The following is a 21,517-nucleotide window of genomic DNA, read 5'->3' on the forward strand; positions in this document are numbered from 1 at the left end:
ACAAATATTATATGATATGCCATAGGAGTTCAAAACAGATGGATCATGTAAATATACAGAAAAAATGTACACCTCTCAGATTTAGGTTGATAATATGTTATTTTATTTGCTTCTGACCTCTTTCTGAAATGTAAAATGTCATAAATATATCTTTGTTCATCCCCATTCCTTCTCTCCAGAGGTAACTTCTATCCTAAAAATGGTATGTACCATTCCCACGTACATTTTTATTACTACAAATGACTTTACCCATAGGCAGTTTTACTGTTTTGCACACTGAAAATCATGTAATTAGCATGTTATTGTATGCATCTTTTAGCAACAGTGTTTTTCTGAAGAATGACATTGTGTATCTGAGATGTAAATATAAGTCTAGTTCAATGGTACTACACTGGGGACAACTGTGGTCCCCCTTACCCCCAGGGACATCTGGAAATGTTTGGAGACATTTTTGGTTGTCTCCTGGCAATTAGTATGTTGAGGCCAGGGATGTGAGTAAACATACTACAGTGCACAGGACAGCAACCACAAAAAAGAATAACCCAGCCCCAAATGTCCAAAGTGCTGATGTTGATAAAATGGTGGCCTAGTTTATTCATTTTAATGCTTTTTGGTATTCTACTATAAACACCCCCCCCCAAAAGAGAGAGTGACCACTTGTTGAGGAGAACAGGTAAAGATTTTTGAAAAGACTAATATATTGTGAAAAGAAACTTTAGTTGCAAATGAGGTGATTAAAAGATCAGTTCTTCAAAAATCACTAAAGCTATTAATCATAAAACTAAAATGTCTATACTCATCTCATTATAACAGCAATTACTTTTATAATAACTTTTGTAAAATAGCTCCTTTAACACCCTACATAGTGAAATATACCAAGAGGTATATAAAAAACATTATTTACTTTTTTGTTTAAAAATCCACTGAATTTGGCCAAAAACTATTTAGCAGAGTAAAACAAAGTCTATAACAAGAGCAGGCAAAACTGTCACAAAGGTTCACATTATTGGGATACTGTCACAGGAATACTGGTGTCAGCTCTAATGTGTTAGTAACGTGTATGCTGAGAGTACTTCAAGAAAACTCTTATATTTTAAAAAGGATTGCAAGGAAAACTCATAATGAACTTACTTCATGCTCAACCTCTAAAAAAAGGAGTCTTAGAAAAATAAATATATTATGAAGAACAGGAGAGAGTACGGAGACAAAAATGGAAGATGTAGGATGTAGGATCTTACAAAGACAGAATCATGTAGAAAACAAGTGCCTCCAAGCTAAGTCAGTAATAAAATTCATAGGGAAGAAAAATCTATTTTTTAATTTATTGCCATTAGAACATCAAATCCCTTCTACTCCCTCTGGGGTAAATCTGCTCTCCACAAATCTTTATTGAAATGTAAAATGGCAGTAAAAGATTATAAGATATTTAGGTAGAATGCCTAATCATTTTTTCATCTTGCCCCTCTGAACCTGGTCCCATCTCCTGTCCCCATTATTTCACGAATGCTAGTCAAAAACGTAGGATCACTCTTGACATCTTGTCTGCACCCCAAATCCATCCAGTCCATCACTGAGAGCAGTTGATGTTTGCCTCCTAAATTTCTTTCAATTTGGCCCAGTGTTCTTCTCTACTAAACACTACCAATCCCAGTTAGAGGACTTGGTATTCCTACCTGGTATGCTACCTGGCCTCCTAACCCATCTAATATGACCACCACTTAGCAACCAGTCTATTAATTTGGAAACATAAATCGATTTCAGTGCCCCACCATCCCCAAACTCTCCCCAAACTCCCCTGCTGTAAGGATTATGTCAAAGCTCCTTCACGTGGCCAGCAAGATCTGTCCAGGGACCCACTAGGATGCTCTCTAGCCTCCTCTCTCCAGGTCTCCGTTGCTTGCTGAGCACCACCATCCCCATGACCTCTCTTGCCATAGGGCCTGTTACCTTTTCTCTTAAGTTTTGCCTTCTCTTGTGCCATTAAATTCTACTTTACTCCTCAGGTCTTAGTTCAGTCCTCCCTGAATGGAGCCTTTCCACATCCCCATGACTAGGTCTGAAGCCCTGTATGCTCTCTTAGCAAGCACCTCTTTGTCACAACTTTTATTAAAATGACACCTTTACATATTTATATGACCACTTAATAAAAGTCTGGTTCTGTTGCTGGACTGCAAGCAAATGGGTAAGGAATAAATGTATGACTAGCCCGAAGTACGCTGAGTGAGAGACAGAAAAAAAATCCAGTGCAAATATCTCACTGTACTCCATTACCAATCCAAAACTTACATCCTGCTGGCCCAGGTCAGCCTTCTTTTAGGATATCATTTACTAGATAGGTCCACCACAGCTTAACAGAGAAACACCTTTTCCTACCCTAACTTTAAAAAGAAAAAAAAAAGACATTCCTTGATCTACAAGGAATTTAAAAAAAAAAAACACAAGAACACAAAATACAAATACACACATTTAAAAATTTTAGGGACAGTTTATCATTAGGAGACACATTAAAATAGATGTTTTCATCTTTCTTTAGAATGCTTCAAAAAAATGAAGATGATGAAAGCAACATACAATCCTTCAAAACTTCATCTGGCCCACTCTAGAAGTCCTCTAGTAGGCAGGATTTGAATTACCTCTCAAAGTTCAGAAGGAATTATACTTCCTTGATTATAATACCTCTTTTGCTACTTGGCTACCCTGACCTCCTGGGGATCTTAAAAATGTACTGCAAAGTCAATATTGCTTTCTTTCTGTTAAATATTTCTTCCATGGCATTACTATAAAATGGTTGTAGTTAGTAACTTGCCAATGTTTACCAAGCTATACCAGAAGGCTTACTAACTTAAAAAATTATTCATTTCTTTCTCCACCTGAAATGACAAGGACTGTTCTCCTTCAGCATCACTTCTTTTTTTAATAAATATATCTAAGAAGTTTTAAAAATTATTTTGTTATTGAATTACAGTTGTCTGCATTAAGCCCCCACCATTCCCCCATCCCAGCCAAACCCACCTCCCTCCCTTGCTTCCACCCCCTATCTTGGTTTTGTTCATGTGCCCTTTATAGTTGTTCCTGTAAACCCTTCCCGTTATCCCCTCTCACACCCTCTGATTACTCTCAGATTGTTCTTAATTTCAATGTCTCTGGTTATATTTTGTTTGCTTTTTTCTTTTGTTGATTAGGTTCCATTTAAGGTGAGATCATATGGTATTTGTCCCTCACCATCTAGCTTATTTCACTTAGCATAATGCTCTCCAGTTCCATCCATGCTGTCACAAAGGATAGTAGCTCCTTCTTTCTCTGTGCTGCATAGAATTCCATTGTGTAAATGTACCATTAGTTTTTTTGATCCACTCATTTACTGATGGGCACTTAGGTTGCTTCTAGCACTTGGCTATTGTAAATTGTGCTGCTATGGACATTGGGGTGCATGGGTTCTTTTGGATTGGGGTTTCAGGGTTTAGGATATAATCCCAGCAGTGGAATTGCTGGGTCAAAATGCAGGTACATTTTTAGTTTTCTGAGGAAATTCCATACTGTTTTCCACAGTGCTACACCAGTCTGCATTCCCACCAACATTCACTGTCACTTCTATTCTATCCTGTGACAAAACTAGTAAGCTTTTCTCTAGCCTTTTCTCTAGCCAAAAAATGAAAACAGAAATATCACATTAACTACTAATATCTAACATCTGTTGATTACAGTGCAGTCATATGGGTGCTAAATCCTCAGTGCGAGTATGCTATAAACATGCAGGCATTTTGTACTAGCAGCACTTCGGGGAAATGGAGGAAAAGGGGTAAAGTTTAGCCTGATGTGGAACAGAAATAAGAGCCCCTAGAGGTAAGATATAAGAACAAGAGTTTGGTAGGGAGAGAAAAATCCAAGGTATAGGCTTTCCTGAAAATGTAAGCCATATTCTTAAGGACACCACTGGAAAGCCCACAGCCTTTACTCGAAATATTTGCATTTGAACATTAAAAGAGGCTGGGAGACTTGGGGGCAGCTAGATATCTAGCATTTGAGTGTTACAAATATAAGAAGAAAAAAAACATAAATGTCTAGAGCAATTTAGTTGATAATGTAAACAAACCCACACACCTAGAAAGGCTTTGTAAGTCCTTTTTAAAAAAGATTTTATTTATTTTTAGAGAGAGGGGAAGGGAAGGAAAAAAAGAAGGAGAAAAATATCAATGTGGGGTTGCCTCTTGTGTGCCCCCTACTGAGGATCTGGCCCGCAACCCAGGCATGTGCCCTGACTAGGATTCAAACTGGTGACCATTTGGTTCATAGGCCCATGATCAATCCACTAAGCCACACCAGCCAGGGCTGTGAGTACATCTGATATGGCCCAGTATAACTGTTAGTGGATCAACAACAACCTGAAGGGACACTGGCTGATAATGTCAAAGGATGTAACTATAAAGGAGGATACCAGTTCATACAGAAATGTGCACTTAAAATGGGTACATTTTATTGTATATAAGAAGTACACTCTTGTATGTAAATTATGCCTCAATAAAGAGCATTTAAAATGAATCATAACAGCATGAATGGAACTGAAGAATATTATGCTAAGTGAAATAAACTAGGTAGTGAAAGACAAATACCATATGATCTCACCTATAAGTAGAACCTAATCAACAAAACAAGCAACCAAGTAAAACAGAAACAGAGACATGGAAATAAAGAACAAATTGACAGTGACCAGAGGGGAGGGGGGACAATGGAGGAAAGAAGGGAAAAGTCAAGGAACATGTATAAAGAACTCATGGAGAAAGACACACTGTGGGGGAGAGTTGAATGTGGAAGATGGGGGAGGGTAGGATGGGTGAGAGTAATGGGGGAAAAATGAGGACAACTGTAATTGAGCAATTAATTTTAAAAATTAAATTTAAAAAATAAAATAATTTACCTCACAGTTACAGACTAGTAGAAATTTACTACCTTATGTTAGTATTATAGATTAGGTAATTAATAAAATGTTCAAAAAATAAAAAGCAGTTTTCACAATGAAAAATGAGGCATCCAAAAAACAATTTTCACTAACCCACCCTGGCAGAGCAAATAACAACTCTTTTCAACAGAAAGAGATAGGTGAACTTTCAAAACAATTTAGCTCCATATTTACAGATCATATAAAATTGAAATATGCTTGATTTTCATGTAACCCAGACTTTTGGACATTATATACAAAAGCTCTCAAACCACCCAACTCAGACTGCAGAATGCCAGTGAATGAATGGATATTTCTAAGGGTACATGGTAATGATGCCTGCCAGACAGCATTTCAGTTTACTAATATTAACTATCATGTCTGCAACTGTGTCACAATTTTATTTCATTTTGCCCTTATTTTATAACAATGAGTAGATAATGAGAAAATGAAAATTCCACTTCTAGTGATCAAGTAATTAAGACAAATAGCATTAATTAGGAATGCCAAATGCAGGCAATCAACAACCTCAATCAGACACAATCATTGGACTTAAAATGTGTTCAATAGTGAACAAAGAACAGAAAATTTAAATTTAAAGCCTGGAAATACATCTTCAAAGACTAACTCTAAGATGTGCCAAGAAAATGTAGCTCTAAGTTTTTCTATAACTGATTTAAAATCGCTTTTCAACAAAAAATGTATTTAAACAGGCATAGATGATAAATCAATGTACCATAACTTGAAAAAGATAACTGCTTCAGATAAATCACATAGTAAGTGCCTGTGAAAATTTAAGAACCAATGGTAGAAACTTACATCATTTTATTAAACAATGTCACTCCAATAAACTTAATCCAAAAGGAAGAGTCAATGGTCTAAAAATGCAAATTAATGGATGACCTTAAGAGTTGGGAGGGGAGGAATGGGGGAGAATGGTACAGGGAAGAAGAAGCATAATTGGTAGACATAAAATAGATGGGGAGAGGTCAAAATGGTATAGGAAACAGAGAATTCAAAGAACTTATATGTACAATCCATGGACAGGAACTAAGGGGGGGAGTGCTGGAGGGTTGAGGGGTGCAGGGCAGAGGAGGGATAAAGGGAGAAAAATTGGAAAAACTGTAACAGCATAATCAATAAAATATACTTTTGAAAAAGAGAAACTATACCTTATTCCATAACAAAACATGGCAAAAATGCTCTATTCAACACTGTTTATGAAGAACAGAACAAACTGTTAGATTATACTACCAAGTACATAGAATATATATGTAAATGAAACATGATTCCACATTTTAAATTTAAAAAATTTAGACATGTGCACTGAAAAAGCAAGGTACCTCTGGACACTGTCAGTTCTTCAAGAGATTAGTCCAGTCTGCTCATTAAGTACCACAGCTTACAGAGCTGGGGCCAGGGAAATAATAATCCCTAAAAAGCAGTTCTTGGTAAAAGGTTTAATGGTACCCTGAGTAACAAGCAATAGTAACCATGGTAACAACAAAGGCTTTAAGGGCTAGGCCCTTTCCCCACGTGCCTGGTATCTCATAAACAGAATGAGGCTTATATCAGTCAATAGGAAGCAAAGGATTTCCAATAATACCACAAGCCAGGTGTTGTAAAGCTGGATTTAGTTCTATTTCTAAAATAAAGAATTGTGTTTTCTACTTGAGTGTCCTGGGGCAAATTAAAATCTATTTCCCAGGTCTTTGACATCTACCAACATTGTGGAGTCTTTGAAAGTAAGGACTATGTTTCAGTCCTATCTATAATCCCTGGGGTCAACCACAGTGCCTGATACATGGTATATATGAAGAATAAACTGATGTTATTATCATAAATGGTTATTTACAGAATTTTTACACACATGGAAACTTCCAGTTTTGGTAAAGATGGAATAACCCCATTCCTCCCAGATCCTTCCTCTTAAAACTAAAAAACCCTGTCTATAACACCCAAACAAGAATACGAAGACACAGTAGATAAGAAGAAGGCAATTGCTTTGGGGCAGGGATGTCAAACTCATTTTCACTGTGGGGAGAGGGATCACATTAGCCTCCCAGTTGCCTTCAAAGGGCTAAATGTAATTTTAGGACTATGTAAATGTAACTACTCCTTAACAATTAAGGGAAAGCTCGGCACTGTTGCTGGGTAGAATCAAGGTGCTGGGCTGGATAAAACAAGGTGGAGGGCCGGATTTGGCCCACGGGCCTTGTGTTTGCCAACTATGCCTTAGGGACATCAGGACTTGAGGAACACCATGGCAGTGAGTTCCCCAGGTTTCCTCACTGTCTCCCATGTATTCCTGGTAGGGTGCTACAGAAGTCTCCAACCTGGAACTCACAAGAGGCAAGTATTGGGTTGGTCAAAAAGTCCATTACATTTTTTTCCATAAAAGATACATTTTAAATTTTTACCAATAACTGCATTGATTTGGCTATTTGAGTATATTGGCTGTCTCCCGCTATTGGTTTCTAGTGGGTAGAGGCCAGGGGTGCTGCCAAACACCTTCCAATGCATAAGAGAGCTCCACAGCAAAGAATTGCTAGGCCTAAATGTCAACAGTACCAAGAAACTTCACAAACCACTTTTGACACATTCAATCAGTCACAGAACCTTCTCCATACACTGCACAAATCTTTTTTGGTGTTTCAGTAATGTTTTTACTTTTCTGGAAATAATAAAGCATAATATGCTGAAAATGTTGCATATTTTCTTCCAACTTCTATACTAAATGACTGCACAAAGATTCAGCAATTTTGATGTCTTTTTTAAATGCAGGCTGATGTGACAGCTATCACAATACAACTGAACAAAATTATTTCTAATGAAGTTAAAGACAACTAAGCACTACCAGAGAGATAGTGTATGGAAAAAAATTAACAGACTTTTTGGCCAACTCAATGTAAAAAAAGTACCAAGAAAAGCCTGTTCCCGCAGCCAAAAGACCAGGAAAACATGGGCTAACAACAGAAAATCTTTCAGGCAACACTCACCCTACTCCAGGCAAACATCAATGGGAAAACTGCACCAACTTCCCATTGAGATTTCAGTGTGGCTAAGTGGGCAGTCTTTCAGAGGAAGCTTGCAGCAGCTCCAACTCTTCCAGTGGGGCTGAGCAGAGAGCTAATTTTCCATCCTCTACCTGGCATAAGCAGGTAGTGTACTTATTCTCAGCCTGTGATGTTGGTGGGTCCAGTCAGGAGCTGATCTTCCATGGCTCTCCCCAACCCTCGCCCACAGCAAGGAACTGTGCTCTGGCTCCTCTGCCAGCATAATGTGTGCAGGATGGAGCAGAGGCAACAAGACAGTGTGAATCAGTGATCCACTCTCACTGGGAAGGTGTTAGCAGGGCCAGGTGAGGAGCAGCTGCACATCCATACCATCCATCTACAAGGAGACAGTGGGAGTAAGAGCAACATATCTGCAGAGGTGCTATCGGGGACCCAGCAGAAGGCTGAACATACACATCCACTCAGCTGTCAATAGGGAGGCTACCTGTCAAACAAAAAGGAGTAAAAGAATCCAAAATCTCACCCTGGCTGGTTTGGCTCAGTGGATTGAGTGCTGGCCTGGGAACTGGAAAGAATCCAAAGTTTCATAATATCCCAAGTGACCAAGATACAATTTAAAAATTGCTCATCATACCAAGGGACCACAAAAGTCAAAACTTGAATGAAAAAAGACAAGGGACATTAACACCAAGATAAGTCAGATGTTGGCATTATCTGATAAGGTTTCTAAAGCAACCCTAAAAAAACTACTTCAATGAGCAATCCAGAAACACCCATAGGCACTGACAAAGTAGCCCCAACTAAAGCCAGGAAAGGAGCAGTGTAACAAGATGGAAGATTTTTAAACAATAATCCCTCTACTCCAACCAAATGAAACACTGGAAATTTTGGCTCCAGCCACACCAGCAACGGCAGATTGGGGAGTATGTCCAAGTCCCTGTCAAGGTAGTTTCAGTAGAGGCCACTGGAGAGCCATTACAAGGCACTCATGCCCCTCCTAACCAGAGTGGTTAGCAGTGGACAAGTCGGGAACTGAATCCCCACCCACATCAGTAACAAGGAGCTGCTCCCCAGTGGGTGTCAACAGATGTGGAATGAGGCAACTGAATTTACCATCCTCATTGGGCATTGCCCCACTTACCAGAGCAATGTCAAAGAAGGCAGCTAAAACTAAAGATTAAGTAAGATCCAAACTCTATTGATATAATATCCAAAATGTCCAGGTTTCAATAGAAAATCACATCATATGAAGATCCAGAAAAACTTCAACATCAATGAGAAAGGACTATCAAGAGAGGCTAATACAGAGATGTCAAAATTATCTGACGAGGATTTCAAAGCAGCCATCTTACAAAGAAGTCTAAAAGAAAATTTTAATTTCATAGAACTTAATGAAAATACATTATACCAAAATATGTGGGATGCAGCTAAAGCAGTACTGAGAGACATTTATAGCACTACATGCATACTTAGAAATGAGGAAAGATCTCAAATCAATAATTTCAGTTCTTACCTCAATATTACAAAAAGAAAATAAACCAAAGCAAAATGGAAGGAAGTAATGAACATAAAAGCAGAAATCAATGAAATCTCAAACAGGAAAACAATTGAGAAAAATCAATGGAGCAAAAGCTTGTTCTGCAAAAAGACTGATAAAATTGATAACCTCTAGCAAGACTGATAAAACTAAGAGGATAAAAATAATCAATATCAGGAATGAAACAGGGGAGATCCCTACAATTCTGTAGCCATTAAAAGAATAAGGAAATATTACAAACTTTACACTCATAAATTTGATAACTTAAAAGAAATGAGTCAATTTAACACCTATTCAAGAGAACCTATGCACCCCAATGTTCATAGCAGCACAATTTACAATAGCCAAGTGCTGGAAGCAACCTAAATGCCCATCAGTAAATAAGTGGATGAAAAAACTATGGTACATTTACACAATGGAATACTATGCAGCAGAGAGAAAGAAGGAACTCCTACCCTTTGTGACAGCATGGATGGAACTGGAGAGCATTATTCTAAGTGAAATAAGCCAGACAGTGAAAGAGAAATACCATATAATCTCACCTATAAGTGAAAACTAATCAACAGAACAAGCAAGCAAGCAAAATATAACCACAGACATTGAAATAAAGAACAAACTGACAGTTACCAAAGAGGAAGGAGAAGAGAGATAATAGGGGAAGGGCCATCAAGGAGCATGTATAAAGGACACATGGACAAAGCCAAAGTGGGTAGGTTTGAGAGTGGGAGGAGGGGAGGGTGAGATGGGTGCGTGTAGTGGGGTAAAAATGGAGACAACTATACTTGAACAACAATTAAAAAAAGAAAATAACAAATTAGCCAAACTTAACCAAGATGAAATAAACAACTTAAATAGTCATATAATTATTAAGTAAATTTAATTTGCAATTTAAAAGTTTCCAATAAATTAAGGCTTCAGGTTCAGACAAGTTCACTGGAGAATTCTACCAAACTTACATCAAAACCAGACAAAAAACAGCACAAAAAACAGAAACTATAGAATGACATTTCTCATGACCTCAGGCATAAAAATTCTCAATAAAATATTAGCAAATCAGATGCAGTGACGTATAAAAAATATCTACACATAATCACCAAGTTGGATTTATTCCAGATATGCAAGGCTGACTCAACATCTGAAAATGATATCAACAAGGAGAAGAAGGAAAATCAAATGATCTTATCAATCAATACAGTAAAAGAATTGGTCAAAATTCATCATTTGTGATTTAAAAAACTCTCCAGCAAACAAGGAATAGAAGGTAATTTACTCAACTTGCATGTGAATCAATAATTATCTCAAGATTAAAATTTTAAAGAAAATAAGCAACATGTGAAAATGAATGTAAAACAGGAAGTGAAGGAGCAGTGTACAATATGATTCCAACGTTTCAGAAATTTTGCAGTGTCCCAAAGAAACACACCTCCTTTAGTATAATTGTGATTATTCCTCACAAAAAGGCTTGTGAGAAAAATATCTGAAAGATTCTATTAAATAAAGAGGCTTGGTTTTCCAAATGAAACTGTTTAAACGGTCAGAAAAGGATGCTGTAGATTAACAGGTTTAATGTTTAAGCCATCCCTGTCTTCTCTCTCCAGTGCCCTGTGGGGTTGGTGGAAGCTTCTGATAAAGAGTAGATCAAGTAAAAGGAAAATAAGGAAGCTACATTTTTTGCACATCTAGAAGTAGTGGGTATATCTGTGGTCCCGCTACATATAACTAAAGATGTCAATACTAAAACCTTCTGTAACATAATTACAATTCCATTTCTACAAATTTGATTCTAGTGTATTTGGCTTGGATTAAGACATACCTAGAGAAGATCAGTGCAGCCAAAAGCACTCAGAGGAGGCAAACATGTGGGTTGCTCTCTTAAAACCTAATTGAATAAAAACACTCTCTAGAATATATGATTGACTAGGTCTACACTGCCTGCAATAAAGCTGAACATGACAATAACTTAATGTGAAATGTTAAATTAGTATCTCTCATTGTACAAAACTGCTTATGTAGCTCTCATGCAATAACCAAGTATGAAGCTCAGGATTTTCCCAATCATCTGTGAAGAGATTATAAAAAGGCATTTGAAGAAATGATTAGATTTTTTTAGTATATATTTAAAACAAATTAGTTACATGGATTATACTCAAACCTCTTTCAACAACAAAAATGTTGGTCATTCCAAAACACAGACTACCAAACTCAGAATACAAGTTCTGAAATATTGTTAAGTAGTGTTTATTAAGTAAAATAAAGCCAAGACCTATTAGTTACTGCAAAATTCATATAAGAACATTTAATAGTATAGCTCTGAACATTTCTTTATATTTTCTTACATCATGAGCACTGTTTGCTGTACTAAATTCTATCATTCAAGCATCAATGATTACTTTTCAGAGAAGGAAATCATTCGTGACATCTTTCTACAAAATAGGAAAAGATCATAACAAACAGAACCAGTATCCATAATAGGAAACATTTGGAGGGGGCTGATTAGGAAAAGAAAGGGTGCTTTACTATCACAGTAGGAATTATGTAACAGAAACAAACATCATTTGGGCCCACACCACAAATTCCATGAAAAGGTTCAAATTTGAACACTGTATGTGCATTATTTTAAAATCTGTTCATGAGTTTATACTGCATCTGTTTGCACCACTACATGGCAAATATCTATCACTTTCAAATACACTGAACCTTTCTAGGGGAGTATGGGAGGGGAAAAAAGGCCTTACTTATGCATCACCTCATATAAGTTTTATTTAGAATGTAAATTCTTTGAGTCAACCACTTTAAATACCAACATGTACCCTTTTCAATCATTCTCTCCACCCTCCTTCCCAGGCATCCCAAAAGAACCTGGGCAGTTTAACAGTACCACCTCCATTGGAACAAAAGCACATTTTCTACTGCACCTTCCTATTCTTTAAGAATTGAGCAGAACTGCAATGCTTTCAAGCACGTGTCTAAGTCATTACACTGCTGCTTGCATGACTGCTGGCTCTGCAGAATGGCTACTGGTCTACAATGGCTAATGCCTAGTGGCTAGTTTTTTTTTTTTTTTTAAGAATTCTGCTTCTCATGAGGGAAATCAAAAGGCTGTATATCTGAATTAAAAAATGGTGCTTCCTGCCTGCCCCATTCAATCTTGCTATGTGCTATAATTAGCACTGTTTGGCTCACTTCCTTGTTTGTTATCATTGCAGCAGGGAAAACTGTTTCTGTCCCCAGGAACCAGGTTCTCCCTGGGAGTGGAGATGGTAGAGAGAGGAAGAATTGATGAGGAGCCACTGGAGGGGCTTAGCTGACCAGATGTATTGTGGTAAGTCTCACTCTCCAGATCCTTCACATGGTCCTTAATACCCTTGAATAAGATGGAGAATAGTTTGATGATGTTCACGAGACACCAAAGACACCACCAGCATGAAAAGGACAAATGCTTTTCTCTGCAGCGTGAGAGAGGAAGCAGTTCACCTGATGCAGGCAAGTTTGGGTCCCATTTCCAAGTGTAAACCGCATTCAGCCTGAACCTATGGATCAGCAGGAAGGACACCTCAAAGACAGACTTGAAGATGATACTAATGGTTTAGGTACACAGCAGGCCCTTCTCATTGTCACCCTGCCATGTTCTTCAATGCCATACTTGAACTTCTTGATTTCCTTTTCCTGCAAGTGCATCTCCACATTGACACCTTTGCTTTGGGCAACTTGGAGTTCCTCCTCTTTTGTGTTCAACTTCTTTTCCTCTTGCACTACATAGAACATGTTCACTACATACAAGAGGGACCCATACAAGACAGACCCAAATATGATCTACAAGACCCAGAAGTACACATGAGAGATCAGGAAGGACTTATAGCAGACATTTTCACAATGAGGCTGCCAAGTGTTACAACAAAAGGCAAAATGCTCATCATCGTAGGCTGGCTCAGCCACTGCCCTGAGTAGCAGGATTCAGAACATGGAAAGAACTGAGTGTCACACTTTCCCTCCAGTGGTGGAGTGAGCTTGAACCCTGTTTAGGAGTTGGCCTAAGGCACTCCAGTCACTCATGTTATCTGCTGTTCTTTCACTTGAAATGAGTGAAGGAGGCACACCAGTTACTGCTCAAGTCCTTGGAGGATGAAGTAAAATGAAAAAGCAAGTTCAAGTACTCAAAACTGTCTGAAGTTTATAAGTCTGCTATTCTTTCACATCCTTCTTCATTCTTCCCCTTAATGAAAGACAATTGCTGATAACTGATAAAAGCTTATGTGGATTCATTTTCATACATAGTGAATAAACACTCTTAAACAAGGGTATACATATGTTGATAATGGCACAAGTTATATAAAGGGGGGAAGAAAACAGACACATCTAAAAGTCTCCTTCAGAGTACTAAATAAAAAAACTCCAAAGATAAAGACTCAAACAGAAACTGAATTGAAATCTCACATGTATGTATTGACTGATTCATCCTCAGATATATTAGGACCATCATCTTCCAAATACATAATGATATTCATTCAAGCAATATTTATTCGTGTCTACCTAGGTGCCAGGTACTGTACCGGACACTGGTTCTTAACTGGTGAGTAAAACAGAATTCCCATGCAACTCATAATCAAGTGGGGTATAGACAATTAAATGTAGTATTTCATTACACCTAAGGTATGACTGACTGTAAGATAAATGATTATTTTATTTACCATTCAAAAAGCAATCAAAGCATCCAGTGTAACATGTGCCCCGATTTCAAAATTGTGGGGGGAAATACACATTTTAGAATCAATGAAAAGGGCTAAGTGAATATACAATTGCATATGTAAGTAAGTCTCAAGAAGGAAACAAATAGGCACTAACAGAGATTAATGCAAAGAAACCCAGATCAGTCTGTATAGAGTCAGCCAGGCAAAGACTGTAAAACTGCTGCATGTGAAGGAAGCAGCATGGTCAAAAATTTGAAGAGGGAAGAAATCACTGTACTCAAGGGGCTCAAAGGCAGGCAGCATGGTTACCAAGTAGTTAGGCAGAAGTAGCAGACTGGTGCCAGAGGGGGCTACCTTAAATGTCCACTTGGCAACAACAGAGAAGCCCACAGGCAGAAAGCCAGAATATACTGTGAGGCTGAGGCAAGACTGAGCCCACAGGGGAATTACTAATGGAAGTTAAGGATCTCTAGGGAATGTGATGTAATTGAGAGATGAACAGAGCAGTGCAAGGATGAGGATTCTGTGTTAATGTGCAGCCACTGAGTTTTGGTGGTGACAAAAAGTAAAAGAGGATGTCAAGAATTGTGGGACTGGTCCCAAGTCTTGCTAAAGAGGGGAATAGGTGATCAATACTGATGCTGTGGTCCTGAAAGCTGTTGTGAATAAAGGAGCATTTTGGAAGGGTAGCTGCGATCCTACTTAGCAGGAAGTAGCAAGATCAGAACAAAAAGAAAAAAGAGGAGCTCCTGCTCCCTTTTTATCTAAAATTGGAAGTCAGGTCCCTACCAACAGGAACCTGAAATCAAAAACACTTACTGAATGTGGACCATTATTTTTAGTTGAATTGTTAGCACACAGAAGCTTTATGGTTAAGACTACAATACTGATGTATTGTGTTCATTTCTGGGTTTCTTCGAAGATATCATTACAATTTATCTAGATCTTTTTCTTTTTTAATTTCTATAAGAGCAACATTGATACCACCCACTAATCTGCTGAGGGTAGGTAGAACCTGGCATAACACATAACTGTGCCACTATTGAAGACCTGCTCTTCCTTTCCTATTTCATCCCAATAGTCCTATTTCTTTGAAAGAAAATGTCTCTAAGCAAAAAGCCTGGGGAAGGCTTTCTGTTTCCAATTCAGATTATGCTAGACAAATGGTTCATTTTACCTTAAAATGAACTGCAGCTAATTGATTACATGGTAAAAAATAATTACTTTCAACCAAACCCTTTCAATACAGTATCAAGTTATCACTTTTTAAAACAAATTTTATTTAGTATACTAAAATATTTATAACATTTAATATTTTAATTCTCCTTCTTCAAAATAATTTTTAATTCCTGAAGACATTCATTTAAAACAATTAGAAAAATTAAAACATGAAGATATTTCTTAGATAAACATAGCATACATTTACCAACTAATAAGCAATCTTAAATGCCAGGCAGCTAATTTTTCTTGTTTTTATGGCTGTTGCTCACAGATTCAGTGAAAAAAAAAAAACTTAAAATGAAACATCAAATGGGGCAAGGTTAATGTAATTTACAATGTCTCCATCTCCTGAGGATGATTACAACTGCTCTCCAAGGATAAAAACTGAAGTCTCCCCAACTGCAGTTGGGGAGACTCCAATATTTCACTAAGTAATTAAATTATAATGCTTTAAAGTACACACAGTATGTTTCAGTTGCTTTAGTAACGCAGTTGAGCCAAACTGTCCTCTATCACACAGATTCTGAAAATAATATTATTAAACTAAAGTCACCGAGACCTATAGTTTATAATTACTACATTCTTCGGGGTTAACTGAAAACTAACCATTGGCAGCCTAAGTTAGGCATTTATTCTTATTAGTTTTTCAAATGTAAACAGTGTTTAGTCTCCAGAGAGTTCAAAGTGTCTCAGAAAACTGAGTTACTTACTTCTTCAGAAATAAGTGAGATAAAACAATAAGTGAAGGTTAAAGAAAGAATTCTTTATTTTCCCCAAACTTCTTTAGCATAGTTTATAGATGGTATCTGACAAAACAAAAAATAATGCAGTGGGAGGGAAGGCAGGGGATTAGAAAATCAATAATTCTGGTTACTTTAGAATACTTATTAGCATCTTATGAACGACATGAAATTCTTAAATGTTTCATATATTTTGTTCTGAGAAAGTTCTTACTAAGCACTTTGAAAATATATAGATCTGAGATTCAACAGGATGAAAATAACTGAGAATGAGTCATCTCAGCTAAGCAAATGTTTCATAGGAAACTTAAAAGCCTCTTGCTGAACATTATTTTTAAACTGGACAAGATATTCCCAATTTAAAATATAAATATAAGACTTTGTATTTTAGCTCCAACATGGAAAGTATCTAGATATTGTCACTCCTGCCCTTACAACAACAACAAAGCTTAGCAAACTAAAACCAATGACTCTTCCTAGGCTTATCAGAGAATTGAGGACATATGGCGAACTGAAATCCTGAACTCTAGAGACAGGGAAATACAGAGACTCACACCCAAGAACAGCTTACCTAAAGCAGAGAAGGTGACAGAGTAATCACTAGTAAGAAAACTTACACAGTAATTTTGACAAAGGCTTGCAAGTAAGAACTCCTAGGAGTCCAATCTTAGGAGGGCCTCCACACTCTTGTGGCTTTACCTCCAGGAACCTCATCAGGTTCTGACTGTAAAAATCCAAGAATGCTCTCCTCTCCTTTCGGATGAGAGGAAAAGAAAAGTAACAATTTTAAAATGCACCCAGGGTGAAGATCTTACAAAAATCTTCTCCCTTTTGGGTAAGGCTAAGGGGAAATTAAACAGTTTGAAATATGCCCAGGGCGGGGTGCAGCCAGGAATAACAGTCTCCAAATATAAAAGCCAACACTCCAAGGTAAAATTTACCAGACCTTATATGCTGTCCTGGGAGAGGGGAAAGTAGTCAACTATATCCCCATACAGCCTTTTTGTTTCACCTAAAAACAAGGGTGTAAGTGGAGGGGGAGGCTAAGAAATAAAGGCTGCATCCCAGGACGCGGGCCCACCAAAAGACTAAGATTTGGTCCTACATTTATAGAATATTCCCCCGACTCTATGACCATGTCACCAGGGTCCTGGTACAGTAACAGTGGATTACAAATGAAAGAGTGGCAAAAAACAGACCCAATTTAAAAAGGAGTTCTTAGGGAAACCCAAAGACAACAGGGGAAACAATAAAGAAAAATATAGACACTATAGAAAGCTGAAGCCTCTGGCACCTACACCTACAACAAACATTAAACATAGCCCAGTAAATAGCCAAATTAATGTAAAATCTTACACTGAAGGAATATTTGCCTCAGTTCCTATTAGCCAATATATCCTATCTGACTTGTAAAAAACACTGAAAAGCATTCTAAAAGGCAAGAAAAAAACCAGTCTGAAAATACAAAAAAAAGCATCAGAACCAGATTCAGATACGGGACAGATCTGGGGGTTGTCAGGGATAATTTAAGAGTTCTAATGGAAAAAGTAGAGAACATGCAAAAACAAATGGGTAATGTAAGCATACACAACTCTAAGGAAGAATTAAAAGAAAATGCTAGAAATCAAAAACACTATAAAAAATGAATAATACCTTTAATGGACTTATCAGGAGATTAGACATAGCCAAGGAAAAAATCAGTACACATAAAGATATATCAATAGAAATTCCCAAACTAAAATGAAAAGAGAAAAATAATTTTAAAGAGCAAAAGAGAATATCAAAGATCTGTGGAACAATTACAAAAGGTGTACTAGAGGACTAGAAGGAGAAGAATGAGACCAAGAAGAAGAAATATTTGAAGAAATAATGGCCAAGCATATTCTGAAATTAATGACAGACAACAAACCATATATACCCAGGAAGTTGAGAGCACATCAAGAAAGATAAATGCCAAAGTATATCCACCTAAACATATATTCAAACAACAGAAAACCAAACACAAAGAGAAAATCACTAAAGTCAGAGGGGAAAATACCTTACCTATACAGGACAAGGATAAGAAGTACATCTGACTTGTCAGAAGCCATGAGTTGAAATTGAAAAAAAAAAAAACAATCTAGAAGTATTCAGTAAAATTATCTTTCAACTGTGAAGGAGAAATAAAGACTTTCTCAGATAAACAAAAATGGAGAGAATCTGTCACTAGTAGGCCTGTATAGCTAAAACTGTTTTAAAAAGTTCTTCAGAGAGTAGGAAAATGATATGTCAGAAAGTCAGATCTATGCAAAGAAAAAAGGAGCACTGGAGGAGAAATAAGGGTAAAATAAAATCTATTTTTCCCATTCTGAAGTAATAGATAACTGTTCAAATTAATAATAGTAACAATGTATTTGCTGATTAAAGCATACAGATAAGTGAAATGAATGACATCCATATTATAAGGAATGAAAGGAAGAAATTAGAAAAATTCTGGTATATATAAGGTACCTGTATTTACCCAAGAAACAGAATAGAGTTATCTGATAGTGGGATTAAATAAATTGTAAATGTATACTGCAAATTACTAAAACCCTTTGTAAAAAAGAAATGTAATAAATATGCTAAGATGGGAGAGGAAAGAGAATCATATAAAAATGGTCAATTAGCCCTGGCTGGTATAGCTCAGTGGATTGAGCATGGGACTGTAAACCAAAGGGTTGTTGGTTTGATTCCCAGTCAGGGCACATGCCTGGGTTGTGAGCCAAGTCCTCAGTAGGGGAGCACATGAGAGGCAAGCACACACTGATGTTTCTCTCCCTCTTTCTTCTTCCCTTCCCCCTTCTACGAAAATAAATAAATAACAAATCTTTTTTTAAAAAATGGTCAATTAAGCCCTGGCTGTTGGATTGAGCGCTGGCCCGCACAACCAAAGGTTTGCATGTTCAATTCCAAGTCAGGGCACATGCCTGGGTTGCTGGCTAGGTCCCCAGTAGGAGGGTGCAAGAGAGGCAACTACACATTGATGTTCCCCTCTCCTTCTCCCTCCCTGCCCCTATGCCTAAAAAATAAATAAACAAATTTTAAAAATTGATGAATTAAAATCAGAGAAGGCAGAAAAACAGTGAATGATTTTTGTTTAAAAACAAGAAATATAACAAATACAAAAGTTACAAACATGGTTGATATTAATCCAAATGAATTAATATTGACTTTAAATGTAAATGATCTAAATAAACCAATTAGAAGAGAATATCGGAGTGAATTAAAAGAAACATTTTAAATAAAACGATAGATAGGTTAAAAGCAAAGGGATAAAAAAATATACCACATGAAACACTAATCAAAAGAAAGATGGAGTACCTATATAAATTTTAGACAAAGCAGATTTTAGAACCAAGAAAATCATCAGGGATAAAGAGAGGCATTACAAAATAATACATCCTCAAGAAAATATAACAATCCTGAATATATGTGCACCAAACAAGAAGGCATCAAAATACATGGGGCAAATAATGATAGGACTGCAAAGAGAAATAGACAAATACACTATTATAATTGGAGGCTTCAACACCTCCCTTATCAGTAACTGACAGATCCAGCAGGCAAAAAAAATAAGTAGGGATATAGGTGAATTAAACAGCACCATCAATCAATTGGACCTACTTGACACTTACACAATACTTCATCCAACAAGGGCAGAATACATATTCTCTTCAAGCTCACATGGAACATTCATCAAGACAGACTAAATTCTTGGCCATTAAACAACTGAACAAAAGTTAAATAAAAATCATACACAGTATACTCTCATACCACAACAGAATTAAACTAAATAGCAATAACAAAAAGAAAGCTGGAAAAATCTCAAAATTAAAAAATACATCTCTTTTTCTAAGATTTGATTTATTTACTTTTAGACAGAAGGGGAAGGAAGGAGGAAAACATTACTATGCCAGAGACATATTGATTGGTTGCCTCTCACATGCCCCCAACTGGAGACCTGACCTGCAACCCAAACATGTACCCTGACTGGAAAACGTAAATGTACTGGTGACCTTTCTGTTGCAGCCTGGTGCTCAATCCACTGAGCCACACCAGCCAGGGAGAAAAACACACTTCTAAATAACATAGGTCAAAGACAAAATCAAGAGGAATTTTAAAATATTTTGAACTAAATGAAAATGAAAACACAAATCAAAGTTTTTGTGATGCAGCAAAACAGTGCTTAGAGAAAAGTTTATAGCACTGAATGCATATATTTTAAAAAAGGCCCAAAATCAATACCCTAAGCTTCTATGTTAGGAAATAGATAAGAAGGACAACTTAAGCCTAAAGCAAGAAGAAGGAAAGAATAATAAAAATTATGGCATTAATTAATGAAACTGAAAATGGGAACTCAATAGTAAAAATCAATGAAAACAAAAATTGTCCATTTAAAAGATCAACAAAATTGATAAATCCCTAGCCAGGCTAACCACAAAAAAAAGAAAGAAAATACAAATTATTTTTACCAGAAATGAAAAAGAGTCATCACTACAATCACATGGACATTGAAAGGATAATATAGGAATATTATGAACAAATCTATGCATACAAGTTTGATAACTTAGATAAATAACAGATAATTTAGGAGATATAAACTACCAAAATTTACACAAGGAATAATAGATAATCTGAATAGGCCTATATCTATGAAAGAAACTCAATAAAAAATTAATAACCTTTTTAAAAAGTCTAATACCCAGATGGTTTCACTGGTGAATTCTACCTAACATTTAAGAAAGAAATTATACCTATTCTGTATAATCTGTCAAAAATGGAAGCAGAGGAATACTTCTTACCTCACTCTATGAGGCCAATATTACCCTAATAACAAAACCAGATACAGACATTAAAAGAAAGGCAAACTACAAATATCTCTCATAACATAATGTAGAAATCCTCAACAAATATTAACAAATCAGATCCAGCAATGCATAAAAAGAATTATATACCATGACCAAGTGGGATTTATCCCAGGTGTACAAGGCTGTTTCAACATTCTAAAATCAATTCACATAATTCACTACCATCAACAGACTAAAGTAGAAACATCACATGATCATATATCAACTGATGTAGAAAAACTGATATGACAAAATTCAAGAGCGATTTGTGATAAAAAAAAACCCTCTCAGAAACCTAAGAATAGAGAGACCCTACTCAACATGATAAATAATATCTACAAAAATCTACAGCTAACATTATACTTAATGGTGAGAAATGGTATGCCTTCCCACTAAGCTCAGGAACAAGACAGTTCCCCATCTCATCACGTGTATTCACTATTGTATTGGAGGTCATAAATACAATAAGGCAAGAAAAGGAAATAAAAGGTACTCGGACTGGAAAAGAAG

The 21,517-nt window shown here is 36.7% G+C and overlaps 1 protein-coding gene and 1 pseudogene across 2 annotated transcripts in view; both read right to left on the reverse strand.

The window, feature by feature from the left end:
- The window catches only part of CDKL5 (cyclin dependent kinase like 5), a 171,895-nt gene that overhangs the window by 90,293 nt on the left and 60,085 nt on the right, over positions 1 to 21,517 (reverse strand). The window lies entirely within an intron of this gene.
- LOC118987209 (gap junction alpha-1 protein-like) lies at positions 11,241 to 15,001 on the reverse strand (annotated as a pseudogene).

This window comes from Sturnira hondurensis, unplaced genomic scaffold, assembly GCF_014824575.4.
Source record: "Sturnira hondurensis isolate 20B ecotype Veracruz unplaced genomic scaffold, ASM1482457v3 Scaffold0005220, whole genome shotgun sequence".
In the NCBI taxonomy this organism is placed as follows: Eukaryota; Metazoa; Chordata; class Mammalia; order Chiroptera; family Phyllostomidae; genus Sturnira; species Sturnira hondurensis.